General features: G+C 36.6%; 1 pseudogene; it reads right to left on the bottom strand.

Annotated features, from left to right (window-relative positions):
• Nucleotides 1-927: 927 nt before the first annotated feature.
• On the bottom strand, nt 928-4,377 carry LOC112858824 (cytoskeleton-associated protein 2-like pseudogene; annotated as a pseudogene).
• Between the last annotated feature and the right edge of the window lie 3,607 nt (nt 4,378-7,984).

Consider the following 7,984-nt stretch of genomic DNA (forward strand, 5'->3'; position numbering starts at 1 on the left):
TCAGGTCATGATCTCTCCCAGGTTGTGAGTTCGAGCCCTGTCAGGCTCAGCACTGACAATTCAGAGACTGCTTAGGATTCATTCTCTCTCTCTCTCTCTCTCTCTCTCTCTCTCTCCTTCTCTCTCTGCCCCTCCTCTGCTTGTGCTGTCTCTCCCTAAAATAAATAATTAACATTTCATAATCATATTCATAATAAAAAATTTGCTCACTGATGGAAGCCATATCCATAATAACTTAAATACAAGCAAAATTTGTGGTAAATTTGTAGTTTGTGAAGTATGCTTTAATTTGTGTGTTTTTCTACTATAGGTAATTTTTTTATTTTAACAGAGTTGTTCATCTAGTTTTTGTTTTTAAGCCTCATGTTGTCTGCTGTGTGGAAACATTCTTCTTCATTGCCCATGCAATTCTTATTTGTCATTGGAGGACCAACTCCTATGTGTCATTCCCGCCTACCATAGGGAATTAATTGCTTCCTGCTCTGGGTTGCCATGGAACTGTGCTTAAAACCATAGAATAATGCATGTAATTTTTTTTTAAATAGAATGAACAAAATTTCATATTTTTTGTTTTAGATAATACTTAAAATTATGAAAGCTAAAATTTTTAAATTTTAACTACGTTGGCTGAGTTTTTATATACATTATATTTACACAATAAAAGAAAATTAAAGGACACCTCAGTGGCTCAGTTGGTTAAGCTCCTGACTCTTGATTTCAGATTGGGTCACACTCTCATGGTTGCCAGATCAAGCCCGAGTTGGGCTCATGCTGTGTGTGGAGACTGCTTAAGATGCTCTCTGTCTCTCTCTCACTTTGCCACTCACCTGCTCTCTCTCTCTCTTTCTCTTTCTCTTAAAAAAAAAAAAAAGAAAAGAAAAGAAAAGAAAAGAAAAGAAAAAAAAGAAAAGAAAAGAAAGAAGGAATTTATGACCCAAGGATTTTAAATCCTAATGTTATAGGCAAAGCCTCATTTTTATGGAAAATAAAACACTCTTTTTCTTCCACTTCTAATAGCTCATTAAGAGAAGCCACTACTAAATCCTGTTCCTGCTGCATTTCTATGTAGCAGGACGCAGCTCTCGCAATCCTTCCTAAACACTGTTCAGGAGTGATGGAGTGATGAGCTTCATGTCTTGTACTTCTGGCATTGCACTTATTCTAGGGATCAGGGCAATCTGTAATGTGATCCCAGGATGATTATCCTGTTCTGCTGTGGTTATTTGGGAAGTTGCTGTAAACTGTTCTCTTTTAGAGAAAGACAAGACTTTTCAGATTCTGTCTTATTGGCCAGCTACTCTATTGATGTTATGTTTGTTTTAGTAACTAAAGAGTCAAAGGTAACTTCTTCAGTGATTCTGTTTGGGTTTTACAAAATATTAAGAACAAATTCTCATGACTCTTGTATAGTTGTTGCCCTATTTCTAATGCCCTCTTTGTACGGCCCAATAAAATCAAAGCTATCATTATTTGCCAACAACTTGGTTTTGCCGATCCAGAATTTAGCAAATTTTTTGGCCTCAGGAATACTGGACAATATGGTAAGTATATCATTAGAAAGTACACTCCCTTCAGTGAACTGCAGACATAATGTTAGAGTGTTGTTAATTTTATAGGATCATCCAAGTTGTGCTTTCTTTTCTTCATCTTCTCTTTCCATAGTCTTCCAAAATGAAATATTCATTTCCTCTATTATTTCTATTTTTGTTTTAAGTTCCAAAGGATGCTATTTATAGATTTTCCCCTTAGATTTCAGACATGCTTCCAGTTGTTTCCTTTGATTCTCTGCTGTGTTCTTCTTAATAAATGGATTAGTTTGGGACTTTTCTTTCATTTATGGTTTTGTCACCAGCCTGAGTTTGGGAAGGTATCATATTGAGAAAATGGTTCTGGGAAAGAGTCTTTTTCAACTTGGAGTCCAAAGTCTGTGCATTTTCTTGATAGCTGTTGCTGCATTTATTCCCTTCGGTTCCATTTACTGTTATGTTAGGGTGCTTGGAATGACTGAATTCAGACTACGAAGTGTCAAGTTGGGCCTTTGGATTATGGGTTTTGCCTTTGGCAGTGCACTTGATGTCTGACGTCTAAAACAAGGTTGAGTGGATTTCTGATCTTGCTTAATGTTTGGATGTCTGTTGTTACAGCCTCCCAGAAGCACACTGGGGCATGTCCAGGGTTTGGTTTGTTCTACTTTCTGTTCAGTACCAGTGGGTGACTGTAACTTAGTTTCATTTGGTCTTTCATATTTATCCTTATCAACCCTTATAACCTTTATGTCCTTGACGACAGGTTTCTTTGATGCTTCAGTCCTACTAAGGTTCTGAACTAGTGAGAGGGAACTGCCCTTGGGAGTTTTTCTCCTGGTCTTGAAAGATTTGTTCCTCTAGAAAGTGGCTGTGACTTTACTGGTGGAATCTTAATTTGTGTTTCTCCAACAAATTGTTTATTAAGTCTGTCTTTCAGAACAGCACTATTCCCTGAACTTTTGCCCAAGGTTTCTTTAGGAGTCAAACTGCTTTAGGTTTGATTATAAGAATTAGTCTTTGACTTACCTATTGTCCACAATTCAGAATTCAGCTTCCTTTCAGAGTCTGGTAAAGTTTGGGGCAAATTTTCCTTGTTCATCAGTTTCAGAAAGCTACCCAAGTATTCATTTCAAACACGATTATTGTCTACAGGGTCGGTGCATTTAGCATTTCCTTGATCTGCTACCTGTTGCTTTGCAGTTTTCAGTTCTTGTATATTAAGTGACCCCACAGTTTTTCTAGACAGTTCTTTGGTTATGTATGATCCAGCTTCATGCTTTTGCTGACTGTTGCTGGAAGGCTTACTCTTTGAGTTAGAAGAAATACCTCCTGAAGTCAGCCTTTTGCCTAGAAGTTTTGGTGGCTCCAACTCTGGCTTCTGGGATCCTGTGATATTGGCAGGCCTGGGCTGGAGTTTAATGCTGATGGGTCTTGTTGTTGATACCAAGCAACATGATTGGTAACATCCTTTCTGGGCACAATAGTAGATTTAGAAGGTCCAGGATTCAGACAATTACTCTTGACTTTTATTTTTTTTATTTTTTTTTTAATTTTTTTTTAATGTTTATTTATTTTTGAGACAGAGAGAGACAGAGCATGAACAGGGGAGGGTCAGAGAGAGAGAGGGAGACACAGAATCTGAAGCAGGCTCCAGGCTCTGAGCCGTCAGCACAGAGCCCGACGCGGGGCTCGAACTCACAGACCGTGAGATCATGACCTGAGCCGAAGTCGGACGCTTAACCGACTGAGCCACCCAGGCGCCCCTACTCTTGACTTTTAGATAAGGCTTAGGGGCGCCTGGGTGGCGCAGTCGGTTAAGCGTCCGACTTCAGCCAGGTCACGATCTCGCCGTCCGTGAGTTCGAGCCCCGCGTCAGGCTCTGGGCTGATGGCTCAGAGCCTGGAGCCTGTTTCCGATTCTGTGTCTCCCTCTCTGTCTGCCCCTCCCCCGTTCATGCTCTGTCTCTCTCTGTCCTAAAAATAAATAAACGTTGAAAAAAAAATATTAGATAAGGCTTAGTGTTTTGACACTTCAGTTTTCGCTTGACTGCTAAGTAGTCCTGGAACTTTCTCTGCCACTCTTTACTGCTTTGAACCACTCTTCAGTGGTAGCACCATGAATTTTCCATGACAGTTTTTCTTCCACTATTTAAAAAAAAAAATTAATTATGTAGTGTATCCTCCATGGTACCATCAGAAGGATCTTCCTGAAAAACATTTGATCCTTACTTTAAGAACCAATTTTGTTAATTTTTTTTTTAGACAGAATAAGTTTAAAAAGGACACCTGAACTGAACCTGTTTAAAAACCTGTTTTTGGTGCCCAGCATCCTACAAAACAAACTTGTAAATCTTTGTATGTTATCAAATATTCCATATCTGTTCCATCTTGGTTTCTGATTTTTCTTGTACAGAAATCCTGTTCCTCACATTCCATCTAGTCATGTTTTGATAACTTTAACATGTTATTTCCTCTCAACTCTGCCTACATTCCTTTCTCTAGAGATTGTGGTGAATGGGCTTTTACTAACACTTCCAGGCCCAGATGAAATGTGTCTTCCTTGTTGAGAGTGACCTCATACACTCAGTTAAAGTCACAGTTTTGTTCCTCATATTTCCTGTTACACTTTTAGTGAAAGTCAAAATCTTTATAATGGTCAATGGGACCCTACGTTATTTGCAATTTTCCTGTCTTCTCCACACCTTTGACCTCATGATCTTATCTTAAAGCTTTTCCTCTAGTTACCCCTCCATCTTCAGTGACCTTAATGCAAATAGTCACTTGGCTATCTTCACATCCTTTGAAGGTTGTTTAAATAACATCTTCTCAATGAGGCCTGCCATGACTGCCATGTTTAAAATTGCAATTGCCCTACCAATCATCTTTATGCTATATATATATTCTTTGTGGTATTTATCATCTTATAAAAAATTATAAACTTTATTTATTTGACTTATTTTTTTTAAATTACTATACCCACTGAATGGAATGCAAGTCCCCATGATGGCAAAATTTTTTATTTTGTTTTGTGTTTCCATTCATATGTACCAAACATCTAGAATAGTGCCTGCATAATAAATGTTTATTAACTCAGTGAAAAATAAATCTTGAGCAAGTCACTTTGCCTCTTTAACCTCTACTTCCTTTTTTGTAAAAAACAGAGGTCAAAAGAATTCCTAAATGAGAAAGCTACTGTGATTAATAAATGAGATGATGCATGCAAAACAGTTAGCATAATGCCTTACTCATCATGCTCAATTAATAATGTCAACTCCCATTATTAATTGTTTTATCATTTTCTTGGTTTTTAAGATTCAAAAGCTGAACTGTTATAACTATTAAGTTTACAGAAGTGAAAAAAGAAAAGTTCTGGAAAAAGAACCCAGGAAGAGAGGCACCACGTGGCTCAGTCAGTTAACTGTCCGACTTCACGCAGGTCATGAGCTCGCGGTTTGTGAGTTCAAGCCCCGTGTTAGGCTCTGTGCCGACACCTGGGAGCCTGGAGCCTGCTTCCGATTCTGTTTCCCTCTTTCTCTGCCCCTCCCCTGCTCAGGCTCTGTCTCTCTCTGTCTCTCAAAAATAAATAAATGTTAAAAAAAATTTTTTAAAAGAACCCAAAAGAATGTTTGTAGGTGGACTTTATTATATAGTTATATATTTTTTAACTTCAGAAAAATGATAAATTACATTTTATAATATAGAAATAACCTGAAATATTAAAACATTAACAAAAGTATTTTCTAGATATCTTAATTATTCTCTTCTGAAAGCAATATAATGAAATTTATCAATTTTTAAATATTCAGAACTGTTAGTTTAACACCATTTTTACCGAATCTCATCTACAATAAATAAAGTGCCATTAAAAGTTAGGTCATTTTTTTTAAAACTTATCAAAAATAGATCAAAGTGATACACATAGCTATAAAATAAATATAAATAAATAAATAAATAAATAAATAAATAAATAAATGCAAATGGTATTGATGGAGTTAAGACAAAAACTCAGCAATATCTTACCCTGACCTTCTGCATGCCCAACTGTACCCACTAAGACTTTAATGATTCCTGTTTAAAGCTTTTCGGGTGCTTGCCTTTAGTCATTTAACATACATGTGTGTACTGCCATTTTTTAACTCGTCAAATGTAGATTTTTAAATTGTCTTTTAGATATGATATATCAGCTATTAACTTATTTCTCCACCTCCAACTCTCTCACCCTTTTCCTTCTTCCAATTCTTGGTAGTTCTAAGACTTTAAAACTTTTCAATTGATTGTTGTTGTTAGTTGTTTTAAGTATTGAAATTTCTAATTTCAATGTAAATATTATCTTTTGAATTTCCCTTTTGTAAGATGAGCATGTCCTTACCTCTATGCTTCCTTACCTTTACTTTCTTTCTTTTTATGTTTCAATTTTTTATTTAAATTCTAGTTACTTGGGGCGCCTGGGTGGCACAGTCGGTTAAGCGTCCGACTTCAGCCAGGTCATGATCTCGCGGTCTGTGAGTTCGAGCCCCGCGTCAGGCTCTGGGCTGATGGCTCAGAGCCTGGAGCCTGTTTCCGATTCTGTGTCTCCCTTTCTCTCTGCCCCTCCCCCGTTCATGCTCTGTCTCTCTCTGTCCCAAAAATAAATAAACGTTTGAAAAAAAAAATTCTAGTTACTTAACATGTAGTGTAATATTAGTTTCAGGAGTAGAATTTAGTGATTCATCATCTCCGTATAACACCCAGTGCTCATTGCAGTAAGTGCCCTCCTTATTGCCCATCACCCATTTATCCATCTCCTGCCCACCTCTCCTCCAGGAAATTTTAGTTTGTTCCTCTTTTATGGTTTGATTCCTTCTCTTCCTCTTTTCTTTTTCTTCCCCAAATGTTCACTTTTTTTTAATTGCACATATGATTGAAGTCATATGGTATTTGTCGTTTCTGGTTGATTTATTTCACTTAGAATAATACATGAGAGCTCTATCCACATTGTTGTAAATGGCAATATTTCATTCATTTTGAAGGCTGAGTAATAGCCATTATATATATATATATATGATGATATATATACTGATATATATATCAGTAATCATATATATTATATATAATTTTATGGATACATATACCACCATTCATTAACCATTTATCAGTCAATGGGCATTTGGGCTCTTTCCATAATTGGACTATTGTTGATAATACAGCTATAAACATTGGGGTGCACATGCTCCTTTAAATCAGTATTTGTGTATCTTTTGGGTAAATACCTAGTAGTGCAATTGCTGGGTCATAAGGTAGTTCTATTTTTACTTTTTGAGGCACCTTCCACTGCTTTCTGGAGTGGCTGCATTCCCACCAACAGTGTAAGACAGTTCTGCTTTCTCTGCATCCTTACGAACATCTGTTGTTCTTGTGTTGCTAATTTTAGCCATTCTGACAGGTGAGAGGTGGTATCTCATCATAGTTTTGGTTTGTGTTTCCCTGGTGATGAGTGATGTTGTTTCATGTATTTGTTAGCCATCTGTATGTCTTCTTTGGAAAATTTATTTTCATGTCTCTTTCCCATTTATTAGCTGGATTATTTGTTTTTTGGGTGTTGAGTTTTATAAGTTCTTTATATATTTCGGATACTATCCTTTATGCAGAAATGTCATTTGCAAATATCTTCTCCCATCACAAATGTTGTTTTTTAGTTTTGTTGATTGTTTACTTCACTGTGCAGAAGGTTTTTATCCTGATGAAGTCCCAATAGTTCATTTTTGCTTTTGTTTCCTTTGCCTCAGGAGACATGTCAAGTAAAAAGTTGGGGCAGCCAAGGTCAAAGAGGTGTTGCCTGTTTTTTCCTCTAGGATTGTGATTGTTTTCTGTCTCACATTTAGGTCCTTCACCCATTTTGAATTTATTTTTGTGGACAGTGTAAGAAATAGCTCCAGGTTCATTCTTCTGCATGTTGCTGTCCAGTTTTCCCAATACCATTTGCTGTCATTTTTCCATTAGTTACTCTTTGCTGCTTTGTCAAAGATTAGTTGGCCATACATTTGTGGGTCTATTTCTGGGTTTTCTATTCTATTCCATTGGTATATGTGTCTGTTTCTATACCAGTACTCTACTGTCTTGATGACTACAGCTTTGTAAATATGGCTTGGCGTCTGAAATTGTGATGCATCCAGGTTTGTTTTCCTTTTTCAAGATTGCTTTGGCTATGTAAGGTCTTCTGTAGGTCCCTTCAAATTTTAGGATTATTTGTTCTAGATCTGTGAAAAATGCTTGTGGTATTTTGATAGGGATTGCATTAAAAGTGTAGATTGATTTAGGTAGTATACACATTTTAACAATATTTGTTGTTCCACTCCATGAGCTTAGAATGTTTTTTTATTTCTTTGTGTCATCTTCAATTTATTTCATCAGTACAGCTCTTTTACCTCATGGTTAAGTTTATTCCGAGGTATTTTATGGTTTTGGGTGCAATTATAAATG

Source organism: Puma concolor, chromosome B1 (genome assembly GCF_028749965.1).
Source record: "Puma concolor isolate L17-30 chromosome B1, mPumCon1.1.hap2, whole genome shotgun sequence".
Taxonomy (NCBI): domain Eukaryota; kingdom Metazoa; phylum Chordata; class Mammalia; order Carnivora; family Felidae; genus Puma; species Puma concolor.